Consider the following 26,323-nt stretch of genomic DNA (forward strand, 5'->3'; position numbering starts at 1 on the left):
TACAATTTTGGCCGATTCTGGTGTGTTTCATGCACTATTACTCACTGTTTTGGGGTCCTAAAGCAATTTCCATGATTGATGATCCCCGGGGTGCGTTTCATGTTTATTGTCAACAATCACAGTTTTGGCCAATTCTGACCCATTTCGTGGACTATTACTCACTGTCTTGGGGGCCGGAAGCGATTTCCATAGTTGTTGAACCCCAAGGTGCGCTTACGTGTCAGTCATCAACACTAGCAGTTTTGGCCGATTTTGGCCTGTTTTGTGGACTATTACTCACTGTTTTGGGGTCCCGGAGTGATTTCCACGATTGACGAACCCCAGGGTGCATTTACGTGTCGGTCATCAACACTAGCGTTTTTGTCGATTCTGACCCGTTTCATGGACTATTACTCGCCATTTTGGGGTCACAAAGCGATTTCCATGGTTGTCGAAGCCCAATATGTGCTTACGTGTTGGTCGGCAAGACTTGCAGTTTGGGCCGATTCTGCCCGTTTCATGGACTATTACTCACAATTTTGGGGTCCCCGAGTGATTTCCATGATTGATGAACCCCGGGGTGCGTTTACATGTCGGTCATCAACACTCGTGGTTTTTGTCGATTCTTGACCATTTCATGGACTAGTACTCAACGTTTTGAAGTCCCAAAGAGATTTCCATGGTTGTCAAACCCAAGGTGTGCTTATGTGTTGGTCGTCAAGACTTGCAGTTTGGGCCGTTTCTGGTCCGTTTCTTGGGCTATTACTCGGTTTTGGGGTTCCGAAGTGATTTCCTTGATTGATGAACCACAGTGTATGTTTACCTGTCGGTCATCAACACTCACAATTTTGGCCAATTCTGGTCCGTTTCGTGGTCTATTACTCACCGTTTTGGGGTCTCAGGGCGATTTTCACGATTGACGATCCCCGAGGTGCGTTTACGTGTCGGTCATCAACACTCACAGTTGGCCAATTATAACCTGTTTCATGGAGTATTACTCACCGTTTCCGGGTCCTGAAGCGATTTCCATAGTTGTTGAACCGCAAGGTGCGATTACGTGTTGGTCGTCAGGACTTGCAGTTTGGGCCGATTCTGGCCCTTTTTGGACTATTACTCAGGTTTGGGGTCCCGAAGTTATTTTCACGATTGACGGACTCCGGGGTGCATTTACGTGTCGGTATCAACACTCACAATTTTAGCCATTCTTGTCCATTTCATGGACTATTGCTCACCGCTTCATGGCCCCGGAGCGATTTCCATGATTGACGAACCCCGGGGTGCATTTACATGTTTGTCGTCAACATTCACAGTTTTGGCCAATTCTGACCCGTTTCATGGACTATTACTCACCGTCTCGGGGTCCCGAAGCAATTTCCATAGTTGTTTAACCCCAAAGGTGCGCTTACGTGTCGGTGATCAACACTCACAGTTTAGGCCGATTCTGGCCTGGTTCGTGGACTATTACTCACTGTTTTGGGGTCCCGGAGTGATTTCCAGGATTGACAAACCCCAAGGTGCATTTACATGTCGGTCATCAACACTCGTGGTTTTTGTCGATTCTGACCCGTTTCGTGGACTATTACTCATCATTTTGGGGTCACAAAGCGATTTCCATGGTTGTCGAAGCCCAAGGTGTGCTTACGTGTTGGTCGTCAAGACTTGCAGTTTGGGCCGATTCTGGCCCGTTTCATGTTCTATTACTCAATATTTTGGGGTCTTGGAGTGATATCCCTGATTGACGAACCCCGGGGTGCGTTTACGTGTTGGTCATCAACACTCGCGGTTTTTGTCGATTCTGGACCGTTTCGTGGACTACTACTCACCGTTTTTGGGTACCAGAGCGATATCCATGGTTCTCAAACCCAAGGTGTGCTTACATGTTGGTCATTAAGTGTCGGTGGGAAACGACACCTATGGGATCACGAGGATCCCTTCTATGGTTGTTGGGGCGCAGGGTTGCGAGAAGAGCAGGATTAGCAATCAGCACAAGGATCGTTTACCCAGGTTTGGGCCGCGAGGATGCGTAAAACCCTAGTCCTGCTTTGGTGTATGTATTGAGTGTTCTTGAGCTCTTGAACTAGATATGGTGGATGCGTGGTTCAAAAGAGCCAAATCCCTCGCCAGTATGCCATGTGCCTCCTTTTATAGTCAAATGGGGCTACCATAGTGGCACACAGGAGGTGGAAAGGCCTACAGTGCTATGAGGTTATTGCTCGCATTATAGGACAAGACGCATTTAATGCGTAGCTTAGGTGTCCTCTTGCTTTATTGGGCACGGGAGCGAGGCCCCCGTCCGTCGCCGCTCCTCCTCGCTTCAACACGCGCCCTGACCAGCGATGCATGCGGCACCATGTAGGCAGGCAAGCAGCTGAGGTGCTGCGGTGGTGGAGCCTTCACGAAGATCTGCATGCCACCATGCAGGCGCGCGCTGAGTTAGCCTGGAAGCCGCATGTTGCCACGCAGGTGCCTGCCCAGCTGGTTGAGCTGGCAGCTGCATGTGAACATCGATGGACACTTGGTTGGTGCGGGCCTGGCTGTGGCCCGCTGACGCCCTTGGCAAGGGCCTTGCCGGGTGGCCCGGCAAGGGTCTTCCCGCGGCGCGCTGTCGTCCTCGGCAAGGATCTTGCCGGGGGTCTTGTGGGTTTCCTCGGCAAGAACCTTGTCGAGGATCGTGCCTTCCAATCTTCATCTGATCTTGAATATTCTTTGTCTTCACAAAGATCTGCATGCCACCATGGAGGTGCCTCACGAGCCGTCCCAACGTGGTTAATGGTGTTGGAGACCTTGGGTTCGAGGGTGGCTCACTCCTATGGTGTGGGCGAGCTGCCCCGGCAAGGGGCTTGCCGGGGCTGCTGAGGCTGCCCCGGCAAGGGCCTTGCCAGGGAAACCTGCTTCGCCCATTGCTCTCCGTGGTCCCGGCCTTTGGAGTTGTCTTGTTTGTCCTGGACTTTGGTTTTACCTCCGTTCACCTCCCCTGCCTTGCCGCTCGTGGTCGTGGTGCGTAGCTCTGGCTGCCCGCGCACAAGTAAAGGGGCACAAAAGTTGTGCCCCTACTTTTTTACACCAACAGGAGCCCCCGGGCCTGGGCCACAAATAAGCGCGACACATTGTTGGGTCAGGCCCAAAACGGTGCGCGGGCAGGCGGGGCGGTTTTTACCGCAGTAAAACTTTTCACGCGATGCGCTTCCCAGGACCCACGTTAAACGCGCGACGTGGAGGGGTGTGCGTGATGTGGGTGGCATGCATGGGGCGGTTCCCGCACGCATGCGCCACATCATAGTAAATGGGCAGTGCGACCCGCACCTTCCCCATAAAAAGGGATAACCGCGAGCATACTGTTCCTTTTACCCTCCGCGCAATCCCAATTTCGGAAGCCTCTGTTCGCCTTCTCCTTCTTCCCCAAGCTTCTCTCTTGCTCGCTGTCGTTGCGTTCCCGTCGTCCTCTATTACTTGCCCCCCTCCCCCAGCCGCCATGGCTACGAAGTCCACCAAGGGCAAGGGAGTGGCCAAAGATTCTGGGGCGACGGAGCAGCATGAGAGCGAGCAGGTGGCGCGACGGGTGCAGTTCGCCTACTTCACTTGGACTGTCGGCGTGTTCGAGCTCCGGGAGTCCTTCAAACCTCTGTGGGGGGTGAAGACAGGGGGAGAAACGACAGGGAACCCAGCCACGCGCGTTGGCCCTGCCAACGCCGAGGCCGCCCCAAATCGGTACCCCTTCTTTGTCGACTACTTCTCCTGCGGGCTCTGCCTCCCCTTCTCCGATTTCTTCAATGACGTTATGCACACCTACAGCTTCCATCTTCTAGATTTCACTCTGAATGTCGTGGCGTGCATGGCTCCCTTCGCGCACCCCTACAAAGGCTTCGCCAAGGTGCACCCCAACACGATGCTCTTCCGCCATTACTTCTCCCCTCGGATCCAACCGGGGGGCGCCATCTCTGGTTGCGTCACCTGGATCCCGAGGGCCAAGGGGATGTACCCGGAGGGCGCCATGAAGGAGAGGTGGGAAGAATGGCGGGGCCGGTGGTGCTGGATCGAGGAGGAGAACCCGCCAGCTTTCTGCAGGGTTCGTCGGGCGCCGCCAGTCCGCGGAAACGACTGGGATGACGTCGATGCCGACGACAAGAAGCTCATGATTGCCACCACCAGGATCCTTTGGCTCACAGAGGCCGGGCTCACCCTCGAAATGATCGGGGCAGACTTCACCCGCCGCCGAATCGCTCCTATGCACAACAAGGGGAGGCCGGCCTGGCTTTTCACGAATGCTGCTAACATCATGAGTCTCCGCCCTAGCCTCAACCACAACCTGATGGTGATGAGGCACACCCATCTCTGCCAACGGATCTTCCAGCTTGAGGTCAAGAGAAACGGCGAGGTTGAGCGGTCCAGGAAGGCTGCGAGGGCTGCCGCGAAGGCCGGCAAGGTTGCCAAAGGGCCCCTTTTCAAGTTGCCGGCAGGGGTGGTCCCGCTGTGCAACAAATCTTGTTGGTCCGACATTATCACCATGATGCCGGACTTCAACGCGCACGGCCTTGACCCAAGTTGGGTCAAGCCGGACGAGCTCCAGGTGCAGGAATTCTTCAACACCTTGCACGAGGGGTTCGTCACCGCTGAGACGCGGCTCATCCAGAATACCTCCTAGGCGGAGCTGGACTACATCGTCGCCAGGGTGGCGGAGGTGAAGCTCGCCGAGGAGGCCGGAAGGGCCGGTGGCGTGGAGGACAAGGCTGCGGCGGAAGCGGAGGAAGAAGAGCTTTCCCAGTGGGTGGCGGCCGCTGGGGAGGCCAGCAGCACCGGCACCGGGGCTCCCCTCGTCGAGGACGTGGTCGACGAGTCGTCGAAGGAGGAGGACAAGGGGGAGGAGGCTGTGACCGCCGACCCTCCGGTCACTTGAAGAGGGCGAGTCCTGCGGCGGGCCACCTCCGATGAGCCGGTCCGTCCCGGTCGGGCCGCACAGCTGCGACAGGCCCAGGAGACGTCTGTGCGCCAGATGAGGTCTGCGGCAAAGAAGAAAGCACCTGCTTCTTCATCGTCCAAGCTTGCCCAGACGCCACCGCCTCCCCCCTCGCCGGCAGATGTTGGCGCGGGGATCGCTTTTGACTTTGGACCCCTCAGCCCGGAGAGGAAGAGGAAGGCAGCAGAGGAGGAGGAGGAGGAAGAGTAAGCTCTGCTTTCCCCCTTCTTTTCTTTTTTGTTTTGTCCATTTCCTCAAATGGTGCTGCTTATTCTGAATCATTTTTATCCCGTAGGGACGTGGAGACGCTGGCCCAAAGGGCGAAGAGGGCCAGGATTTCGGCGAGAGGCCAGCCCCCGGCAGGCACCTCCAGCACGCCACTGGTGGTGTTGAGCAGCCCGGACAGCAGCCCCCGGCCCAGCCCCCAGCGTGAGTCCATCACCCGTCCTTCGTCAACATGAGCTAGGGGTATGATGCTTTGGTACTGACCATGCCTTGGATGTAGGAGGGGAGCAGCAGCAAGGGGAGCCACAAAGGGCTTCTACCAACGCGCCGCCCCCATCGACCACGCAGCCCCGAGGGGCGTCCCCGGCAAGGGCACCAAGCACTGAGCCCATGCACACGGAAGAGGAGGAGGAGAACACGGGCGCCGGTGGCTTTGCCTCGACGCCGGACCTTGGCAGAGAGGGGACTTCTGCCACTCGGCTTGGCGCGGGTAAGCCATTCGCTTTCTGTTTCTGCTTGCGTTCTTTCCTTCTTCTTTTTTTTACTGGCTTTTGATCTTGGCCCCGCCCTATCCCGTTCTTGGCATTCAGACTTCCCCTCGATGGACCCAGAGGACATCGATACCATCATCGAGGATGTCGCCAAGGACACCGCGGCGCAGGCCGAGAAGATCGCCGCCAAGGAGAGCACCAAGGGCGCTGCTGAGGACGCCACCAAGGGGCCCTCCAGGGAGCCCGGCAAGGGACCTACCGGGGAGGCCGGCAAGGCCGCTGCCGAGGAGGAGGTGGTTGATGACCAGCCCTCCTCCTCCGCTGCCCCCGGCTCCGGAAGGTACCTGAGGGTGGATGATGACTTGTTCGTCCACCTCCCAGGCACGTCGAGCACTAGGGCTCCCATCGAGGGAGAGGTGTTTGAAGATGAAGTACTCGCCGCCGTCGGGCTCGAGGTCGTCAACGAGCCGAGCGTTGGTGGCGATAGCTCCCAGGAGGAGAGGCTTCTCCAGGCCATAGGCGCCAGCTTCCGGAAGCTCCAGGCGCTTGACCGTGCCCGTTTGGACAAGGCCAAGTCTAGGACGGTGATGGTGGATAAGGAGGATCTCCAGGAGCGCGTCGCCGAGGCGCAGGACTGGTTCCGCCAGGCTCAAGATGAGTTGAAGGCCGCCCAGGGCGAGCTGGCCAAGCATGACGTGGATCTCACCATGAAGCTAGGTGAATGAGCTGGAGGCGGAGCGGGATGAGCTGAAGAAGCAAAATCTGAAGTTGTCCAAGGAGAAGGACACGCTCAACAGTGCCCTGGTGGAGGCGCATGGCGCGGCCATCGGCAGGGCCGGAGAGCTCTCTGAGGCCAACAACTCCATCAGAGACCTGAAGCTGAAGCTGGAGAGTCTCGAGAAGATATTGTTGAAGGCCAAGGCCCGAGAGGGGACCCTGACCAAGGACCTGGAGACCGAGAAGCAGCTGCGGATGAATGAGGCCGCCAACCTTAACGACAACGTGGAGGGCGAGAAGCGTTGGCTAGGACGCCTCGCCGCCGTTGCGAACTCGGCCGCCACGCAGCTGGCCACCATGGGGATGTCGGACGTGAGGTATGCCCCAGAGACGAGCCTAAGCCCCAACGCCAACCTGACCCTGTTCTTTTAGAGGGTCGTTGGCGCTCTGGAGCGTCTTCACTCCAACCGGGCATCCTCCCTGGCCGAGGAGTCCCGGATGCTCTGCCAGGGCGCCATGACCAAGGTGCTTGCCAAGATAGCGCACTGGCATCCCGATCTCGACTTCGGAGCTGCGCTGAAGAGCTTGTCGGAGGATGCAGACATCGCGACGCTCAAGCAGCGTATCAAGCCCATCATCAGTCGCATCGACGAAATCAAGAGGTTTGAGGGCTAGCGCCGGGACTAGGCAGCCCGTTTCTTATCGCTGCTGCAGGTCCATGACCAAGACAATTGCTATCTTTAGTTAGAACTGCGGCGGTAATTTTGTAATATGACTCTGCAGTACTTCTGACATTATGCATGTTATTTTCCTGTTCGATTTTTCCTTCGTATGTCCACCCTATGCTAACTGGGTAGGCTTGCCGACGTGTAAACCCAGGGTGGCGTCTTGAGGACGGATCCCCATTGGCCTGCTGGGTGTGCTTGCTGCCGGGAGAACCACCTTACCACCCTTAACACGGCCGCTCGGACTGTCAAGCTTGACTCGAGTCAGAGTCGAGAGCGTTGCTAATTGCGGAAGGCTACCCTGCCGCTCTCGACGCGCCGACTTGAGCTGTTGAGCGAACTCGAAACAGAACAAGGGCATTGCCAATTGCGGGAGGGCCCTTTGCGTACAGGTTTTCCATACATAGGCAGAATCTCCGAGGACAATAACCTTATATTAAGGAGAAAATTTTAAAGTTTGGCATGACTTAGCTTTCTCGTCGCCGCCCTAGCATCCTTCGCGCTCGCAGGCAGCGCCACTCTCTTGGCCGCCTTCTCCGTGGGAGCCGTGGCGATGAAGAACTGCTAGGCCAACTACTAGACCAGATTCTCACAACTGCGCCCCCTACCTGGCGCGCCAAAGATGTCAGTGGGAAACGACACCTATGGGATCACGAGGATCCCTTCTACGGTTGCCGGGGCACGGGGTTGCGAGAAGAGCAGGATTAGCAATCAGCACAAGGATCATTTACCTAGGTTTGGGCCGCGAGGATGCGTAAAACCCTAGTCCTACTTTGATGGATGTATTGAGTGTTCTTGAGCTCTTGAACTAGCTATGGTGGTTGCGTGGTTCAAAAGAGCCGAATCCCTCTCCAGTATGCCATGGGCCTCCTTTTATAGTCGAAAGGGGCTGCCACAATGGCACACAGGAGGTGGAAAGGCCTACAGTGCTATGAGCTTATCGCTCGCATTACAGGACAAGATGCATTTAATGCATAGCTATAGGTGTCCTCTTGCTTTATTGGGGACGGGAGCGAGGCTCCTCCCGTCCGTCGCCGCTCCTCCTCGCTTCGACACGCGCCCTAGCCAGTGATGCATGCGGCACCATGTAGGCAGGCAAGTAGCTGAGGTGGTGCAGTGGTGCAGCCTTCACGAAGATCTGCATGCCGCCATGCAGGCGCGCGCTGAGTTGGCCTGGAAGCCGCATGTTGCCACGCAGGTGCCTGCCCAGCTGGTTGAGCTGGCAGCTGCATGTGAACGGCGGTGGAGACTTGGTTGGTGCGGGCCTGGCTGTGGCCCCGCTGACGCCCTTGGCAAGGGCCTTGCCGGGTGGCCCGGCAAGGGTCTTGCCGTGGCGCGCTGTCGTCCCCGGCAAGGATCATGCCGGGGGTCTTGTGGGTTTCCTCGGCAAGAACCTTGTCGAGGATCATTACCTTCCAATCTTCATCTGATCTTGAATATTTCTTGTCTTCACAAAGATCTGCATGCCACCATGGAGGTGCCTGCCGAGCCCTGTCCCAACGTGGTTGATGGTGTTGGAGACTGTGGGTTCGAGGGTGGCTCACTCCGCTGGTGTGGGCGAGCTGCCCCGGCAAGGGGCTTGCCGGGGCTCCTGAGGCTGCCCCGGCAAGGGCCTTGCCCGGGAAACCTGCTTTGCCCATTTTCTCTCTGTGGTCCCGGCCTTTGGCATTGTCTGGTTCTTGGACTTCGGTTTTACCTCAGTTCACCTCCCCTGCCTTGCTGCTCATGGTCGTGGCGCGTGCCTCTGACTGCCCGCGCACAAGTAAAGGGGTACAAAAGTTGCGCCCCTACTTTTGTACACCGACATTAAAACTTGCAGTTTGGGCCGATTCTGGCCCGTTTCTTGGGCTATTACTCAGTTTTGGGGTCCCGAAGTGATTTCCACGATTGACGAACCACAGTGTACGTTTACCTGTCAGTCATCAACACTCACAATTTTGGCCAATTCTGTTCTGTTTCTTGGACTATTACTCACCGTTTTGGGGTCCCAGAGCGATTTTTACGATTGACGATCCCCGAGGTGCATTTACGTGTCGGTCATCAACGCTCACAGTTTTGGCCAATTCTAACCTGTTTCACGGAGTATTACTCACCGTTTTGGGGTCCCTAAGCGATTTCCATAGTTGTTGAACTGCAAGGTGCGATTACATGTTCGTCATCACGACTTGCAATTTGGGCCGATTCTGACCCGTTTTTTGCACTATTACTCACTTTTGGGGTCCCAAAGTGATTTCCTGGATTGACGAACCCTGGGTGCGTTTACTTGTCGGTCATCAACACTCACAATATTGGCCAATTCTTGTCTGTATCATGGAGTATTACTCACCATTGTAGGGTCCCGGGGGGATTTCCATGATTCACGATCCCTGGGGTGCGTTTACGTGTCGGTCATCAACACTCACAGTTTTGGCCAATTTTGATCCATTTCGTGGACTATTACTCACCATTTTGGTGTCCCGAAGCGATTTCCATAGTTGTTGAACCCTAAGGTGCGATTATGTGTCGGTCATCAACACTCGTGGTTTTTGTCGATTCTGACCCGTTTCGTGGACTATTACTCACCGTTTGAGGTCCCAAAGCGATTTCCATGGTTGTTGTACCCTAAGGTGCGCTTACGTGTCGGTCATCAATACTCGCAGTTTTGGCCGATTCTGGCCCGTTTTATGGAGTATTACTCACTGATTTGGGGTCCTTGAGCGATTTCCATGACTGACGAACCCCGGGGTGCATTTATGTATTATTCATCAATAATCCTAGGTTTGTCTGATTCTGGGCTCTTTCATGGACTATTACTCACCATTTTGGGTCCCAAAGCGATTACCATGGCTGGCGAACCCAAGGTGTGCCTAAGTGTTGGTTGTCAAGACTCGTAGTTAGGCCCATTCTGGCCCATTTCTTGTACTATTACTCAGTTTTGGGGTCCCAGAGTGATTTCCATGATGGACGAACCCCGGGGTGCGTACGTGTCGGTTATCAACACTTAGAATTTTGGCCGATTCTGGTCCGTTTCATGCACTATTACTCACTGTTTTGGGGTCCTAAATCGATTTCCATGAGTGATGATCCCCGGGGTGCGTTTACATGTTTATCGTCAACAATCAGAGTTTTGGCCAATTCTGACCCATTTCATGGACTATTACACACCGTCTTGGGGTCCCGAAGCGATTTTCATAGTTTTTAATCCCAAGGTGCGCTTATGTGTCAGTCATCAACACTCGCAGTTTTGGCCGATTCTGGCTTGTTTTGTGGACTATTACTCACTATTTTGGGGTCCCGGACTGATTTCCACGATTGACGAACCCCGGGGTGCATTTACGTGTCGGTCATCAACACTCGCAGTTTTTGTCGATTCTGACCCGTTTCGTGGACTATTACTCACCATTTTGGGGTCACAAAGAGATTTCCATAGCTGTCGAAGCCCAAGGTGTGCTTACGTGTTGGTCGTCAAGACTTGAAGTTTGGGCCGATTCTGGTCCATTTCATGGTCTATTGCTCACTATTTGGGGGTCCCCGAGTGATTTCCATGATTGACGAACCCCGGGGTGCGTTTACGTGTCGGTCATCAACACTCGCGGTTTTTGTCGATTCTTGACCATTTCTTGCACTACTACTCACCGTTTTGGGGTTCCGAAGCGATTTCCATGGTTGTCAAACCCAAGGTGTGCTTACGTGTTGGTCGTCAAGACTTGCAGCTTAGGCCGTTTCTGGCCTGTTTCTTGGGCTATTACTCGGTTTTGGGGTTCCGAAGTGATTTCCTTAATTGACGAACCACGGTGTACGTTTACCTGTCGGTCATCAACACTCACAATTTTGGCCAATTCTGGTCCGTTTCGTCGACTATTACTCACGGTTGTGGGGTCTCGGAGCGATTTTCATGATTGACGATCCCCGAGGTGCGTTTACGTGTCGGTCATCAACACTCACAGTTTTGGCCAATTCTAACCTGTTTCGTGGAGTATTACTCACCGTTTTGAGGTCCCGAAGTGATTTCCATAGTTGTTGAACCGCAAGGTGCGCTTACGTGTTGGTCGTCAGGATTTGCAGTTTGGGCCGATTCTGGCCCGTTTTTTGGACTATTACTCAGTTTTGGGGTCCCGAAGTGATTTCCACGATTGACATACCTCGGGGTATGTTTACGTGTCGGTCATCAACACTCACAATTTTGGCCCATTCTTGTCCATTTCATGGACTATTACTCACTGTTTTAGGGTCCCGGACGGATTTCCACGATTGACGATCCCCGGGGTGCGTTTACGTGTCGGTCATCAACACTCACAGTTTTGGCCAATTTGGTTCCATTTCGTGGACTATTACTCACCATTTTGGTGTCCCGAAGCGATTTACATAGTTGTTGAACCCTAAGGTGTGATTACGTGTCTATCATCAACACTCGCGGGTTTTTGTCGATTCTAACCCGTTTCATGGACTATTACTCACTGTTTTGATTCCCAAAATGATTTCCATGGTTGTTGCACCCTATGGTGCGTTTACGTGTCGGTCATCAATACTCGCTGTTTTGGCCAATTCTGGCACGTTTCATGGACTATTACTTACTGATTTGAGATCCTTGAGCGATTTCCATGATTGACGAACCCCGGGGTGCATTTATGTATTGTTCAACAACAATCCTAGGTTTGTCTGATTCTGGGCTCTTTCATGGACTATTACTCACCGTTTTGGGGTCCCAAAGCGATTTCCGTGGCTGTCGAACCCAAGGTGTGCTTACGTGTTGGTCGTCAAGACTCCCAGTTTAGGCCGATTCTGGACCGTTTCTTGTACTATTACTCAGTTTTGGGGTCCCAGAGTGATTTCCACGATTGACAAACCCCGGGGTGCGTACGGGTCGATTATCAACACTTACAATTTTGGCTGATTCTGGTCCGTTTCATGCATTATTACTTGCCGTTTTGAGGTCCTAAAGCGATTTCAACGATTGAGGATCCCCGGGGTGCGTTTACATGTTTGTCATCAATACTCGCAGTTTTGGCCAATTCTGACCCGTTTCGTGGACTATTACTCACCGTCTCAGGGTCCCGAAGCGATTTCCATAGTTGCTGAACCCCCAAAGGTGTGCTTACGTGTCGATGATCAACACTCGCAGTTTTGGCCGATTCTGGCCTGTTTCGTGGACTATTACTCACTGTTTTGGGGGCCCGGAGTGATTTCCACGATTGATGAACCCCAAGGTGCACTTACGTGTCGGTCATCAACACTCGCGGTTTTTGTCGATTCTGACCCGTTTCATGGACTATTACTCACCATTTTGGGGTCACAAAGCGATTTCCATAGCTGTCGAAGCCCAAGGTGTGCTTACGTGTTGGTCGTCAAGACTTGAAGTTTGGGCCGATTCCGGCCCGTTTAATGGACTATTACTCACTATTTTGGGGTCCCGGAATGATTGCCCTGATTGACGAACCCCGGGGTGCGTTTACGTGTCGGTCATCAACACTCGCATTTTTTGTCGATTCTGGACCGTTTTGTGGACTACTACTCACCGTTTTGGGGTCCCAAAGCGATTTCCATGGTTGTCGAACCCAAGATGTGCTTACGTGTTGGTCGTCAAGACTCGCAGTTTAGGCCGATTCTGGCCCGTTTCTTGTACTATTACTCAGTTCTGGGGTCCCAGAGTGATTTCCATGATTGACAAACCCCGGGGTGCGTACGGGCCGGTTATCAACACTTACAATTTTGACCGATTCTGGTCCGTTTCATGCATTATTACTCGCCGTTTTGAGGTCCTAAAGCGATTTCAATGATTGAGGATCCCCGGGGTGCGTTTACATGTTTGTCGTCAACACTCACAGCTTTGCCAATTCTGGTCCATTTTGTGGACTATTACTCACTGTTTTGGTGTCGCAGAGTGATTTTCACGATTGAGGATCCCCGAGGTGCATTCATGTGTCGGTCATCAAAACTCATAGTTTTGGCCGATTCTGACCTGTTTCGTGGAGTATTACTCACCGTTTTGGGGTCCCGAAGCGATTTCCATAGTTGTTGAACCGCAAGGAGCAATTACGTGTTGGTCGTCAGGACTTGCAGTTTGGGCCGATTCTGGCCCCTTTTTTGGTCTATTACTCACTATTTTGGTGTCCCGAAGCGATCTCCATAGTTGTTAAACCCTAAGGTGTGATTACGTGTCGGTCATCATCACTCGCGGTTTTTGTCGATTCTGACCCGTTTCGTGGACTATTATTCACCGTTTTGGGTCCCAAAGCGATTTCCATGGTTGTTGTACCCTAAGGTGCACTTATGTGTCGGTCATCAATACTCGCAGTTTTGGCCGATTCTGGCCGTTTCATTGACTATTACTCACTGATTTGGGGTCCTTGAGCGATTTCCATGATTGACGAACCCCAGGGTGCGTTTATGTATTGTTCATCAATAATCCTAGGTATGTCTGATTCTGGGCTCTTTCATAAACTATTACTCACCGTTTTGGGGTCCCAAAGCGATTTCGATGGTGTTCGAACCCAAGGTGTGCTTACGTGTTGGTCGTCAAGACTTGCAGTTTAGGCCGATTCTGGCCTGTTTCTTCTACTATTTCCCAGTTTTGGGGTCCCGAAATGATTTTCACGATTGACAAACCCCGGGGTGCATACGTGTCGGTTATGAACACTTACAATTTTGGTCGATTCTAGTCCTTTTCATTCACTATTACTCACCGTTTTGGGGTCTTAAAGAGATTTCCACGATTGAGGATCCCCGGGTTGCATTTACATGTTTGTCGTCAACACTCACAGTTTTGGCCAATTCTGACTCGTTTCGTGGACTATTACTCACCGTCTTGGGGTCCCGCAGCAATTTCCATAGTTGTTGAACCCCAAGGTGCACTTACGTGTCGGTCATCAACACTCGTAGTTTTGGCCGATTCTGGCCTGTTTCGTGGACTATTATTTATTGTTTTGGGGTCCCGGAGTGATTTCCACGATTGACGAACCCAGGGTGCATTTACGTGTCGGTCATCAATACTCGCAGTTTTTATCGATTCTGGCCTGTTTCGTGGACTATTACTCACCATTTTGGGGTCACAAAGCGATTTCTATGATTGTCGAAGCCCAATGTGTGCTTACGTCTTGGTCGTCAAGACTTACAATTTGGGTCGATTCTTGCCCGTTTCTTGGAATATTACTCAGTTTTGGGGTCGCGAAGTGATTTCCATGATTGACGAACCACGGGCTGCGTTTACGTGTCGGTTATCAACATTCAAAATTTTGGCCAATTCTGGTCTGTTTCGTGGATTATTGCTGGGCAGGCCCAGTAACCAGTGAACACCTCATAGTGACATCACCCTTTTTTCACATTATTATTTTCATTTTATTTTACTCTTTAGAATTGCTTATATTCTGAAATATTATTAATATACATATTGCATAAAATCTTTAAATAATTTGCATAAAAATGTAGACATGCACTAAAAATGATAAATGTGTATAGAAAATGTTACTCATGTGTACAAAAATGTCGCTGAAATTTAAAGAATGGCACGCCTTTAACAAACATACATCATATTTTAAAAAATGTTTCTACAATACTAAAAAATTGTGTAATTGAAAAAAATGTTTCATAGATTCAAAAAGAAATGTGTGTTTCATTTTTAAAAATGTTCATGAGTTTCAAAAATATGTTTGTGAAAGTTTTGGAGAAAATTTAAAACACCGTTGCGTAGTGTAAAAAAATGTTTCGTGCCATTAAAAAATGTGCGTGAAAATTTAAAGAAAACATATCCAGAGATTCAAAATAATGTTTGTGGCATTTTAGAAAAAATGGTTTTAAAACGTTAAAATGTGTTCATGTAGGTTAAAATAATGCTTATTCAAATTAAAAATTGTACATGACATTTAAAAAATATATTCAAGCTTGTCTAAAAAATGTCCGTAAAAGTTTCAAAAATTGCAATTCAATGTAAAGAGATGTTCATGTAGTTTAATGAATATTTATTGCCATTAAGATAATATATACACCACGCATTTGGAAATTCAAGACATGTATTTTTTTTAAACGAACAAAAGTATAGTGAGAAGAAAACATTGAAGAAAATCAGTGAAAATAAAAGCGAAAAAATCAAAGAAAAGAGTTGAGAAAATAAAAGAAAATGAAAAACCAAAAAAGAAGTAGGCAGAGCGAATGTGCTAATGGACCGTCAAGATTCAATTGTTCGTAGGCAATTTCTAATAGAAATTGGTACGGGCGAGACATAGCACTGGTGTTGCGGTCATCAGGACGGCCGCCTCGCCTGTCAACCAAGCCGGCTTATATGCGTGGGGCCTGAAGCCGACGACTGCAAACTTTTAGGTTATATACATACATACATAAACGGCCGCACAGGAGGCACTACAATACTTTATGGGCAAAAGTATAAATGTAGCCTTTATAATCAAAACTATCATGAATTCGTCCCTCTTGGTTTTTTAAGAGAGAGAGAGTACACCTTGGGATATTTCCGCGCAGTGCACATTTCCATGGTTGTTGTACCCTAAGGTACGCTTATGTGTCGGTCATCAATATTCGCAGTTTTGGCCGATTCTGACCCTTTTCATGGACTATTACTCACTGATTTGGGGTCCTTGAGTGATTTCCATGACTGACGAACCCCGGGGTGTGTTTATGTATTGTTCATCAATAATCCTAGGTTTGTCTGATTCTGGGCTCTTTCATGGACTATTACTCACCGTTTTGGGTCCCAAAGCGATTTCTATGGCTATTGAACACAAGGTGTGCTTACCTGTTGGTCATCAAGACTCGAAGTTTAGGCCGATTCTGGCCCGTTTCTTGTACTATTACTCAGTTTTGGGGTCCCAGAGTGATTTCCACGATGGACGACCCCGGGGTGCGTACGTCTTAGTTATCAACACTTACAATTTTGGCCGATTCTGGTCTGTTTCAGGCACTATTACTCACTGTTTTGGGGTCCTAAAGCGATTTCCATGATTGATGATCCCCGGGGTGCGTTTCATGTTTATTGTCAACAATCACAGTTTTGGCCAATTCTGACCCATTGCATGGACTATTACTCACCGTCTTGGGGGCCGGAAGCGATTTCCATAGTTGTTAAACCCCAAGGTGCGCTTACGTGTCAGTCATCAACACTCGCAGTTTTGGCCGATTCTGGCCTGTTTTGTGGACTATTACTCACTGTTTTGGGGTGCCGGAGTGATTTCCACGATTGACGAACCCCAGGGTGCATTTACGTGTCGGTCATCAACACTAGCGTTTTTGTCGATTCTGACCCGTTTCATGGACTATTACTCGCCATTTTGGGGTCACAAAGCGATTTCCATGGTTGTCGAAGCCCAATGTGTGCTTACGTGTTGGTCGGCAAGACTTGCAGTTTGGGCCGATTCTGCCCGTTTCATGGACTATTACTCACAATTTTGGGGTCCCCGAGTGATTTCCATGATTGACGAACCCCGGGGTGCGTTTACATGTCGGTCATCAACGCTCGCGGTTTTTGTCTATTCTAGACCATTTCATGGACTAGTACTCAACGTTTTGGGGTCCTAAAGAGATTTCCATGGTTGTCAAAACCCAAGGTGTGCTTATGTGTTGGTCGTCAAGACTTGCAGTTTGGGCCGTTTCTGGTCCGTTTCTTGGGCTATTACTCAGTTTTGGGGTTCCGAAGTGATTTCCTTGATTGATGAACCGCAGTGTACGTTTACCTGTATGTCATCAACACTCACAATTTTGGCCAATTCTGGTCCGTTTCGTGGTCTATTACTCACCGTTTTGGGGTCTCAGGGCGATTTTCACGATTGACGATCCCCGAGGTGCGTTTACGTGTCGGTCATCAACACTCACAGTTGGCCAATTATGACCTGTTTCATGGAGTATTACTCACCCTTTTCGGGTCCAGAAGTGATTTCCATAGGTGTTGAACCGCAAGGTGCGATTACATGTTAGTCGTCAGGACTTGCAGTTTGGGCCGATTCTGGCCCCTTTTTGGACAATTACTCAGGTTTGGGGTCCCGAAGTTATTTTCACGATTGACGGACCCCGGGGTGCATTTACGTGTCGGTATCAACAATCACAATTTTAGCCATTCTTGTCCATTTCTTGGACTATTGCTCACCGTTTCATGGTCCCGGAGCGATTTCCATGATTGACGAACCCCGGGGTGCATTTACATGTTTGTCGTCAACATTCACAGTTTTGGCCAATTCTGACCCGTTTCATGGACTATTACTCACCGTCTTGGGGTCCCGAAGCGATTTCCGTAGTTGTTTAACCCCAAAGGTGCGCTTACGTGTCGGTGATCAACACTCACAGTTTAGGCCGATTCTGGCCTGTTTCGTGGACTATTACTCACTGTTTTGGGGTCCCGGAGTGATTTCCAGGATTGACAAACCCCAAGGTGCATTTTACATGTCGGTCATCAACACTCGCAGTTTTTGTCGATTCTGACCCATTTCGTGGACTATTACTCACCATTTTGGGGTCACAAAGCGATTTCCATGGTTGTCGAAGCCCAAGGTGTGCTTACGTGTTGGTCATCAAGACTTGCAGTTTGGGCTGATTCTGGCCCGTTTCATGTTCTATTACTCAATATTTTGGGGTCTTGGAGTGATATCCCTGATTGACGAACCCCGGGGTGCGTTTACGTGTTGGTCATCAACACTCGCGGTTTTTGTCGATTCTGGACCGTTTTGTGGACTACTACTCACCGTTTTTGGGTCCCAGAGCGATATCCATGGTTATCAAACCCAAGGTGTGCTTACATGTTGGTCGTTAAGTGTCGGTGGGAAACGACACCTATGGGATCATGAGGAACCCTTCTACGGTTGTTGGGGCGCAGGGTTGCGAGAAGAGCAGGATTAGCAATCAGCACAAGGATCGTTTACCCAGGTTTGGGCCGCGAGGATGCGTAAAACCCTAGTCCTGCTTTGGTGTATGTATTGAGTGTTCTTGAGCTCTTGAACTAGATATGGTGGATGCGTGGTTCAAAAGAGCCGAATCCCTCGCCAGTATGCCATGGGCCTCCTTTTATAGTCAAATGGGGCTACCACAGTGGCACACAGGAGGTGGAAAGGCCTACAGTGCTATGAGGTTATTGCTCGCATTATAGGACAAGACGCATTTAATGCGTAGCTTAGGTGTCCTCTTGCTTTATTGGGCACGGGAGCGAGGCCCCCGTCCGTCGCCGCTCCTCCTCGCTTCAACACGCGCCCTGGCCAGCGATGCATGCGGCACCATGTAGGCAGGCAAGCAGCTGAGGTGCTGCGGTGGTGGAGCCTTCACGAAGATCTGCATGCCACCATGCAGGCGCGCGCTGAGTTAGCCTGGAAGCCGCATGTTGCCACGCAGGTGCCTGCCCAGCTGGTTGAGCTGGCACCTGCATGTGAACATCGATGGACACTTGGTTGGTGCGGGCCTGGCTGTGGCCTGCTGACGCCCTTGGCAAGGGCCTTGCCGAGTGGCCCGGCAAGGGTCTTGCCGCGGCGCGCTTTCGTCCCCGGCAAGGATCTTGCCGGGGGTCTTGTGGGTTTCCTCGGCAAGAACCTTGTCGAGGATCGTGCCTTCCAATCTTCATCTGATCTTGAATATTCTTTGTCTTCACAAAGATCTGTATGCCACCATGGAGGTGCCTCACGAGCCGTCCCAACGTGGTTGATGGTGTTGGAGACCGTGGGTTCGAGGGTGGCTCACTCCGCTGGTGTGGGCGAGCTGCCCCGGCAAGGGGCTTGCCGGGGCTGCTGAGGCTGCCCCGGCAAGGGCCTTGCCGGGGAAACCTACTTCGCCCATTTGCTCTCCGTGGTCCCGGCCTTTGGAGTTGTCTTGTTTGTTTTGGACTTCGGTTTTACCTCCATTCACCTCCCCTGCCTTGCCGCTCGTGGTCATGGCGCGTGGCTCTGGCTGCCCGCGCACAAGTAAAGGGGTACAAAAGTTGTGCCCCTACTTTTTTTACACCAACAGGAGCCCCCGGGCCTGGACCACACATAAGCGCGACACGTTGTTGGGTCAGGCCCAAAACCGTGCGCGGGCAGGCGGGGCAGTTTTTACCGCAGTAAAACTTTTCACGCGATGCGCTTCCCACGATCCGCGTTAAACGCGTGACGTGGAGGGGTGTGCGTGATGTGGGCGGAATGCATGGGGTGGTTCCCGCATGCATGCGCCACATCATAGTAAATGGGCAGTGCGACCCGCACCTTCCCCATAAAAAGGGATAACCGCGAGCATACTGTTCCTTTTACCCTCCGTGCAATCCCAATTTCGGAAGCCTCTGTTCGCCTTCTCCTTCTTCCCCAAGCTTCGCTCTTGCTCGCCGTCATTGCGTTCCCGTCGTCCTCTGTTACTTGCCCCCCTCCCCCAGCACCATGGCACCGAAGTCCACCAAGGGCAAGGGAGTGGCCAAAGATTCTGGGGCGACGGAGCAGCATGAGAGCGAGCAGGTGGCGCGACGGGTGTAGTTCGCCTACTTCACTTTGACTGTCGGCGTGTCCGAGCTCCGGGAGTCCTTCAAACCTCTATGGGGGGTGAAGACGGGGGGGGAGAAACGACAGGGAACCCAGCCACGTGCGTCGGCCCTGCCAACGCCGAGGCCGCCCTAAATCGGTACCCCTTCTTCGTCGACTACTTCTCCTGCGGGCTCTGCCTCCCCTTCTCCAATTTCTTCAATGACGTTATGCACACCTACAGCTTCCATCTTCTAGATTTCACTCTGAATGTCGTGGCGTGCATGGCTCTCTTCGCGCACCCCTACAAAGGCTTCGCCGAGGTGCACCCCAACACGGTGCTCTTCCGCCATTACTTCTCCCCTCGGATCCAACCGGGGGGCGCCATCTCCGGTTGCGTCGCCTGGATCCCGAGGGCCAAGGGGACGTACCCGGAGGGCGCCATGAAGGAGAGGTGGGAAGAATGGCGGGGCCGGTGGTGCTGGATCGAGGAGGAGAACCCGCCAGCTTTTTGCGAGGTTCGTCGGGCGCCACCGGTCCGCGGAAACGACTGGGGCGACGTCGACACCGACGACAAGAAGCTCACGATTTCCACCACCAGGATCCTTCGGCTCACCGAGGCCGGGCTCACCCTCGAAATGATCGGGGCGGACTTCATCCGCCGCCGAATCGCTCCTATGCACAACAAGGGGAGGCCGGCCTGGCTTTTCACGAATGCTGCTAACATCATGAGGCTCCACCCTGGCCTCGACCACAACCTGATGGTGATGAGGCACACCCATCTCTGCCAACGGATCTTCCAGCTTGAGGTCAAGAGCAACGGCGAGGTTGAGCGGTCCGGGAAGGCTGCGAGGGCTGCCACGGAGGCCGGCAAGGTTGCCAAAGGGCCCCTTTTCAAGTTGCCGGCGGGGGTCGTCCCGCTGTGCAACAAATCTTGTTGGTCCGACATTATCGCCATGATGTCGGACTTCAACGCGCACGGCCTTGACCCAAGCTGGGTCGAGCCGGACGAGCTCCAGGTGCAGGAATTCTTTGACACCTTGCACGAGGGGTTTGTCACCGCCGAGACGCGGCTCATCCAGAATACCTCCTAGGCAGAGCTGGACTACATCACCGCCAGGGTGGCGGAGGCGAAGCTCACCGAGGAGGCCGGAAGGGCTGGTGGCGTGCTGGACAAGGCTGCGGCGGAAGCGGAGGAAGAAGAGCTTGCCCAGTGGGTGGTGGCCGCTGGGGAGGCCAGCAGCACCGGCACCGGGGCTCCCCTCGTCGAGGACATGGTCGACGAGTCATCGGAGGAGGAGGACAAGGGGGAGGAGGCTGTGACCGCCGACCCTTCGGTCACTTGAAGAGGGTGAGTCCTGCGGCGGGCCACCTCCAGTGAGCCGGTCCGTCTCGGTCGGGCCGCGCAGCTGCGACAGGCCCAGGAGACGTCTGTGCGCCAGACGAGGGAGGCGGTGGCGTCTGGGCAAGCATGGACGACGAGGAACTTGGCCGCCGCAGCCGAAGCCGCCCGGACCCAGCACGAAGCCGCACTAAACTCCCAGGAGGAGGATCTTGTCATGCACGAGGAGAAGCTCGCCGCCACGCTCCGCAGCAAGGATGAAGAGGTGGACGAGCTCGACGCACAGCAGACCCAAGAGCTGGAGCATAGGCACAAGGAGGCACTCGATGCCCAGGCTCTGGTTCATGTCGGCAAGGTGAATGAGCTGGAGGCGGAGCGGGATGAGCTGAAGAAGAAAAATCTGAAGTTGTCCAAGGAGAAGGACACGCTCAACAGCGCCCTGGTGGAGGCGCATGGCGCGGCCATCGGCAGGGCCGGAGAGCTCTCTGAGGCCAACAACTCCATCTGAGACCTCAAGCTGAAGCTGGAGAGTCTCGAGAAGATATTGTTGAAGGCCAAGGCCCGAGAGGGGACCCTGACCAAGGACCTGGAGACCAAGAAGCAGCTGCGGAGGAACGAGGCCGCCAACCTTAACGACCACGTGGAGGGCGAGAAGCGTTGGCTAGGACGCCTCGCCGCCGTTGCGAACTCGGCCGCCACGCAGGTGGCCACCATGGGGATGTCGGACGTGAGGTACGCCCCAGAGACGAGCCTGAGCCCCAGCGCCAACCTGACCCTGTTCTTTGAGAGGGTCGTTGGCGCTCTGGAGCGTCTTCACTCCAACCGGGCATCCTCCCTGGCCGAGGAGTTCCGGATGCTCTGCCGGGGCGCCATGACCAAGGTTCTTGCCAAGATAGCGCACTGGCATCCCGATCTCGACTTCGGAGCTGCGCTGAAGAGCTTGCCGGAGGATGCAGACATCACGGCGCTCAAGCAGCGTATCAAGCCCATCATCAGCCGCATCGACGAAATCAAGAGGTTTGAGGGCTAGCGCTGGGACTAGGCACCCCGTTTCTTATCGCCGCTGCAGGTCCATGACCAAGACAATTGCTATCTTTAGTTAGAACCGCGGCGGTAATTTTGTAATATGACTCTGCAGTACTTCTGACATTATGCATGTTATTTTCCTATTCGATATTTCCTTCGTATGTCCACCCTATGCTAACTGGGTAGACTTGCCGACGTGTAAACCTAAGGCGGTGTCTTGAGGACGGATCCCCATTGGCCTCCTGGGTGTGCTTGCTGTCGGGAGAACCACCTTACCGCCCTTAACACGGCCGCTCGGACTGTCAAGCTTGACTCGAGTCAGAGTCGAGAGCGTTGCTAATTGCGGAAGGCTACCCTGCCGCTCTCGACGCGGCGACTTGAGCTGTTGAGCGAACTCAAAACAGAACAAGGGCATTGCCAATTGCGGGAGGGCCCTCTGCGTACAGGTTTTCCATACATAGGCAGAATCTCCGAGGACAATAACCTTATATTAAGGAGAAAATTTTAAAGTTTGGCATAACTTAGCTTTCTCGTCGCCGCCCTAGCATCCTTCGCGCTCGCAGGCAGCGCCACTCTCTTGGCCGCCTTCTCCGTGGGAGCCGTGGCGATGAAGAACTGCTAGGACAACTACTAGACCAGATTCTCACAATTGCGCCCCCTACCTGGCGCGCCAAAGATGTCGGTGGGAAACGACACCTATGGGATCACGAGGATCCCTTCTACGGTTGCCGGGGCACGGGGTTGCGAGAAGAGCAGGATTAGCAATCAGCACAAGGATCATTTACCTAGGTTCAGGCCGTGAGGATGCGTAAAACCCTAGTCCTGCTTTGGTGGATGTATTGAGTGTTCTTGAGCTCTTGAACTAGCTATGGTGGTTGAGTGGTTCAAAAGAGCCGAATCCCTCTCCAGTACGCCATGGGCCTCCTTTTATAGTCGAAAGGGGCTGCCACAATGGCACACAGGAGGTGGAAAGGCCTATAGTGCTATGAGCTTATCGCTCGCATTACAGGACAAGATGCATTTAATGCATAGCTATAGGTGTCCTCTTGCCTTATTGGGGACGGGAGCGAGGCTCGTCCCGTCCGTCGCTGCTCCTCCTCGCTTCGACACGCGCCCTAGCCAGTGATGCATGTGGCGCCATGTAGGCAGGCAAGTAGCTGCGGTGGTGCAGCCTTCACGAAGATCTGCATGCCGCCATGCAGGCGCGCGCTGAGTTCGCCTGGAAGCCGCATGTTGCCACGCAGGTGCCTGCCCAGCTGGTTGAGCTGGCAGCTGCATGTGAAGGGCGGTGGAGACTTGGTTGGTGCGGGCCTGGCTGTGGCCCCGCTGATGCCCTTGGCAAGGGCCTTGCCGGGTGGCCTGGCAAGGGTCTTGCCGTGGTGCACTGTCGTCCCCAGCAAGGATCATGCCGGGGGTCTTGTGGGTTTCCTCGACAAGAACCTTGTCGAGGATCGTTACCTTCCAATCTTCATCTGATCTTGAATATTTCTTGTCTTCACAAAGATCTGTATGCCACCATGGAGGTGCCTCCCGAGCCCTGTCCCAACGTGGTTGATGGTGTTGGAGACTGTGGGTTCGAGGGTGGCTCACTCCGTTGGTGTAGGCGAGCTGCCCCGGCAAGGGGCTTGCCGGGGCTGCTGAGGCTGCCCCGGCAAGGGCCTTGCCCGGGAAACCTGCTTTGCCCATTTGCTCTCCGTGGTCCCGGCCTTCAGCGTTGTCTTGTTCTTGCACTTTGGTTTTACCTCGGTTCACCTCCCCTGCCTTGCTGCTCGTGGTCGTGGCGCGTGCCTCTGACTGCCCGCGCACAAGTAAAGGGGTACAAAAGTTGCGCCCCTACTTTTGTACACCGACATTAAGACTTGCAGTTTGGGCCGATTCTGGCCCGTTTCTTGGGCTATTACTCAGTTTTGGGGTCCCGAAGTGATTTCCACGATTGACGAACCACAGTGTACGTTTACCTGTCAGTCATCAACACTCACAATTTTGGCCAATTCTGGTCCGTTTCTTGGACTATTACTCACCGTTTTGGGGTCCCAGAGTGATTTTTACGATTGACGATCCCCGAGGTGCATTTACGTGTCGGTCATCAACGCTCACAGTTTTGGCCAATTCTAACCTGTTTCACGGAGTATTACTCACCGTTTTGGGGTCCCTAAGCGATTTCCATAGTTGTTGAACTGCAAGGTGCGATTACATGTTCGTCATCACGACTTGCAATTTGGGCCGATTCTGACCCGTTTTTTTGGACTATTACTCAGTTTTGGGGTCCCGAAGCGATTTCCTGGATTGACGAACCCTAGGTGCGTTTACTTGTCGGTCATCAACACTCACAATATTGGCCAATTCTTATCTGTATCATGGACTATTACTCACCATTTTAGGGTCCCGGGGGGATTTCCGTGATTGACGATCCCTGGGGTGCGTTTACGTGTCGGTCATCAACACTCACAGTTTTGGCCAATTTTGATCCATTTCGTGGACTATTACTCACCATTTTGGTGTCCTGAAGCGATTTCCAAAGTTGTTGAACCCTAAGGTGCGATTATGTGTCGATCATCAACACTCGTGGTTTTTGTCGATTCTGACCCGTTTCGTGGACTATTACTCACCGTTTGAGGTCCCAAAGCGATTTCCATGGTTGTTGTACCCTAAGGTGCGCTTACGTGTCGGTCATCAATACTCGCAGTTTTGGCCGATTCTGGCCCGTTTTATGGAGTATTACTCACTAATTTGGGGTCCTTGAGCGATTTCCATGACTGACGAACCCCGGCGTGCATTTATGTATTGTTCATCAATAATCCTAGGTTTGTCTGATTCTAGGCTCTTTCATGGACTATTACTCACCATTTTGGGTCCCAAAGCGATTTCCATGGCTGGCGAACCCAAGGTGTGCCTACGTGTTGGTTGTCAAGACTCGCAGTTAGGCCGATTCTGGCCCATTTCTTGTACTATTACTCAGTTTTGGGGTCCCAGAGTGATTTCGATGATGGACAAACCCCGGGGTGCGTACGTGTCGGTTATCAACACTTCCAATTTTGGCCGATTCTGGTCCATTTCGTGCACTATTACTCACAGTTTTGGGGTCCTAAACCGATTTCCATGAGTGATGATCCCCGGGGTGCGTTTACATGTTTATCGTCAACAATCAGAGTTTTGGCCAGTTCTGACCCATTTCGTGGACTATTACTCACCGTCTTGGGGTCCCGAAGCGATTTTCATAGTTGTTAAACCCCCAAGGTGCGCTTACGTGTCAGTCATCAACACTCGCAGTTTTGGCCGATTCTAGCTTGTTTTGTGGACTATTACTCAATATTTTGGGGTCCCGGACTGATTTCCACGATTGACGAACCCCAGGGTGCATTTACGTGTCGGTCATCAACACTCGCGGTTTTTGTCGATTCTGACACGTTTCGTGGACTATTACTCACCATTTTGGGGTCACAAAGCGATTTCCATAGCTGTCGAAGCCCAAGGTGTGCTTACGTGTTGGTCGTCAAGACTTGAAGTTTGGGCCGATTCTGGCCCGTTTCATGGTCTATTGCTCACTATTTGGGGGTCCCCAAGTGATTTCCATGATTGACGAACCCCGGGGTGCGTTTATGTGTCGGTCATCAACACTCGCGGTTTTTGTCGATTCTTGACCATTTCTTGGACTACTACTCACCGTTTTGGGGTCCCGAAGCGATTTCCATGGTTGTCAAACCCAAGGTGTGCTTACGTGTTGGTCGTCAAGACTTGCAGTTTAGGCCGTTTCTGGCCTATTTCTTGGGCTATTACTCGGTTTTGGGGTTCCGAAGTGATTTCCTTGATTGAGAACCACAGTGTACGTTTACCTATTGGTCATCAACACTCACAATTTTGGCCAATTCTGGTCCGTTTCGTGGAATATTACTCACGGTTTTGGGGTCTCGGAGCGATTTTCATGATTGACGATCCCCGAGGTGCGTTTACGTGTCGGTCATCAACACTCATAGTTTTGGCCAATTCTAACCTGTTTCGTGGAGTATTACTCACCGTTTTGGGGTCCCGAAGTGATTTCCATAGTTGTTGAACCGCAAGGTGCGCTTACGTGTTGGTCGTCAGGATTTGCAGTTTGGGCCGATTCTGGCCAGTTTTTTGGACTATTACTCAGTTTTGGGGTCCCGAAGTGATTTCCACGATTGACGTACCTCGGGGTATGTTTACGTGTCGGTCATCAACACTCACAATTTTGGCCCATTCTTGTCCATTTCGTGGACTATTACTCACTGTTTTAGGGTCCCGGAGGGATTTCCACGATTAACGATCCCCGGGGTGCGTTTACGTGTCGGTCATCAACACTCACAGTTTTGGCCAATTTTGATCCATTTCGTGGACTATTACTCACCATTTTGGTGTCCCGAAGCGATTTCCATAGTTGTTGAACCCTAAGGTGTGATTACGTGTCTGTCATCAACACTCGCGATTTTTTGTCGATTCTAACCCGTTTCATGGACTAT

This window comes from Triticum dicoccoides, chromosome 4B (genome assembly GCF_002162155.2).
Source record: "Triticum dicoccoides isolate Atlit2015 ecotype Zavitan chromosome 4B, WEW_v2.0, whole genome shotgun sequence".
Classification (NCBI taxonomy): domain Eukaryota; kingdom Viridiplantae; phylum Streptophyta; class Magnoliopsida; order Poales; family Poaceae; genus Triticum; species Triticum dicoccoides.